The sequence below is a fragment of the Trachymyrmex cornetzi genome, unplaced genomic scaffold (assembly GCF_001594075.2).
Source record: "Trachymyrmex cornetzi isolate Tcor2-1 unplaced genomic scaffold, Tcor1.1 scaffold333, whole genome shotgun sequence".
NCBI lineage: Eukaryota > Metazoa > Arthropoda > Insecta > Hymenoptera > Formicidae > Trachymyrmex > Trachymyrmex cornetzi.
In genome coordinates, this window is record NW_017298036.1 from 34,216 (window position 1) to 37,417 (window position 3,202).

Sequence of the window (3,202 nt, forward strand, 5' to 3'; positions counted from 1 at the left end):
TCTGAAGGTCACGTGAAAGTCACCTTTAATTTTTTAAATGGAACCTCTTATTTCTCATTGCACATTCTTACAGCTCATCTAGAGAGCTTTCCAAAACACTATAATTAAGTTACTTTTCGTTAAATACTAGTTAAGTTATAACGGTGAAAACGAATAAATATCATCTAAACTTTAGGGAATAAATATTAATATTTCTAAAAATGATGTTATTTATTTCTTTATGAATTATAAGAAATAGGGTTCCTAATAAAGTAAATGGTTGTATGTGCTATGATTATCGCTGTGTAATTACTTTACACAATTTAATATTTTAATAATAAATTTTTGTACGTTAAATTCATAAATATAAAAGTTATTATTTGTAAATGTAATAATTATTTAGCAAAAAAATTTTGCTAAATAATTAAAAATTTCATGGAAGATACGGGCCTAATGTTTTTGTCACGGACGCTCCTGAGGCTCAGCGTTACGCGCGCGATTGGCGGCTCGGGCGTAGAGTCTGGAGCGGTAGTGGGGGGACAGTAGGCGTCTTCTCAAATATCTGGCCGAAAAGGGCAACTGATTCCGAGCGCTGAACTTTATACTCACGCAACATTTTCTATCTTAATCGGTCCATCTAACCGGGATTGATCCATAATGGCTGATGGCAAAAAATGATCCGTAAATGCGTAAATTTGTCTTAGTCGTCCAATATCAACCAGGATAATAAATCTATCGACTCTTACTTTATCTTGTAACTTAATGTACGCAAAATGCCGGGTTATATTTTGAACGAAATTATTGATATTGTTCTGGTACTTGGAGAATACCATAATAATTATCGACAAGCAGCGGTATTGTACCGTAATCGATTTCCTCATTGACGACATCCAAATCATTGTACGATTTCCAGACTTGTATTGCGTCAACGACAACGTCAATGTCAAAAACGACAAAGACGTCATATTAACGTACCAGAAAGGGATGATCCAACAGTACTTGCCGTATTGGGAATGATAGCTATTAATCCACGCGTGTCAACGAGGCAAATCGAAAAAGAATTAGGTATTCCGAAATCAACAAGTCACAGAATCTTGACCACTCATAACTTCCATCCTTACCATATCACTTTGACACAACAATTAACACTCAATGATTTTCAACAAAGACTAGAATTTTGTAGGTGGGCACAAATAATGTTAAATCGTGAACATTTTTCAGATTTGTTTTATTTAGTGATGAAGCAACTTTTCACAACATTGGACAATTAAATCGACATAATTCTCATTATTGGTCTGTTGAAAACCCACGTTAGTATAGAGAAGTTAATCATCAGCATCGCTGGAGCTTCATTGTATGGTGTGGGATATTAAACCGAAACCTTATCGGCCTTATTTCTTTGACGAAAATGTTAATGGTAATAATTATTTACACTTTCTACAACAAAGATTGCCGGCGTTGCTTGAAAATATCGATCTGGATACAAGACAACGTATGTTCTTTCAACAGGATGGTGTGCCTACGCACTGGAGTAGAAGAGTTAGAAACCATTTAGATCTCATTCCCAGGTAGATGGATAGGACGCGGTGGACCAGTGTCATGGTGTCCTAGATCTTTAGACTTGTCAAGTCTAGATTTCTTTTTATGGGTATACTTGAAAAACGTAGTATATTCAAAAACACCTACAACAAGAGAGAATATGATGGAGCGTATAACTCTTGCCTGCCGTAGCATTCCAAGAAATATACTTTTATCGACAGTTGACAGTTTTGAACGTTGAGTTCAATTATGTGTGGATAATAATGCACAGATATTCGAACACTTATTAAGATCATACTTATTTCACATGAAAACTAGATTCTGGTATGAATCGACCGGATCAGCCCCGATCTTACTTTAATCGGCCGAATCAGTCTCGGATCTTGCTTTAATCGGCCGGATCAGTCTCGATTTTGCTTTAATCGGCCGGATCAGTCCCGATCTTGCTTTATAACTTAACTAGTACTTAACGAAAAGTAACTTAATTATAGTGTTTTGGAAAGCTCTCGAGATGAGCTGTAAAAATGTGCAATGAGAAATAAGGGGTTCCATTTAAAAAATTGAAGGTGACCTTCACGTGACCCTCAGAGGACTATCCAAGGTCAAATCGATGGCACCATCTTATGTCCCTTTTCGAGTCAAACAACTTTTGTCTGAAACATTTTTGTCTACTGGGTTTAGTTTTCAAGATATTTGGCTGGATCATTTAAAATGGGACACCCTGTATAAGTTGTAACATCTAATATACCGAGATCAACCGAAAATCTCGTTTATAGACCAGTAAACAAGGAAATTCAGGTAATCTTACAGTCATTGCATACTTTGAGACTTCTTGGATACAAAGCATAGATTAGAGACAGTCCTCAAAGTATATAATACCTATAGGAAATGTCTCTAAATTATGCAATAGACATAAGTGAAGGAAATGTCTCCAAATTATACAATACCTGTATGAATGTCCCCAAATTATACAATGAGTGTGCCAAAAGGAAATGTCCTTAAATTAAACATTATATTGCAACACTGATATATTTTAGGAAGTCGGCAAAATAAGTTTGACTTCAAGATTCATTTTATCCAATTAATACAATATATGATCGCAAATATGTAATAATTTTTGCTGAACGTATCTCTTAAATATGTTTTTTAAATATTGAACAATAAATATTGAAAATTTTGAATTCTTATTGAGTTCAAAGTATATTGATTTATTAGCATTATATATTATATTATTAGGTGTACAACTTTGCTTCCGCCGTTTTCCTATAGATGGCTTTAGCAGTAAGTGGTGGTCGAAATAAATAGATCATAGACGTCATACAATAAACTTGGGCATCTGTCAACATAACCCAATAGAAATATTAGTCGATTTGTGTCTGCATCATAAAGTTATTCTCGATTGAAAATCTCAGTTTACGAGCCAAATTCTCGTCATTTGCGGGAGGTTTTAATTATCTGCTTCAGTATGAAGAAATCTTCGGCTGAGGCTCATCGAATTCTATCAAATACTTATATTGAGGCCGCTATTAGTGAAAGAACGTGTCGTGAGTGGTTTCAACGCTTCAAGAACGGTGATTTTGACGTCGAAGGTCGGCATAGCGGTGAAAGAGAGAAGGTTTTCGAAGATGCAGAATTGGAGGCATTACTTGATCAAGACTCATGTCAAAATCAAGAAGAATTGGCA

At 35.2% G+C, this 3,202-nt stretch overlaps 1 protein-coding gene across 2 annotated transcripts in view; it reads left to right on the forward strand.

The window, feature by feature from the left end:
• Positions 1-3,202, forward strand: part of msn (serine/threonine-protein kinase msn) — a 106,545-nt gene that overhangs the window by 3,650 nt on the left and 99,693 nt on the right. The window lies entirely within an intron of this gene.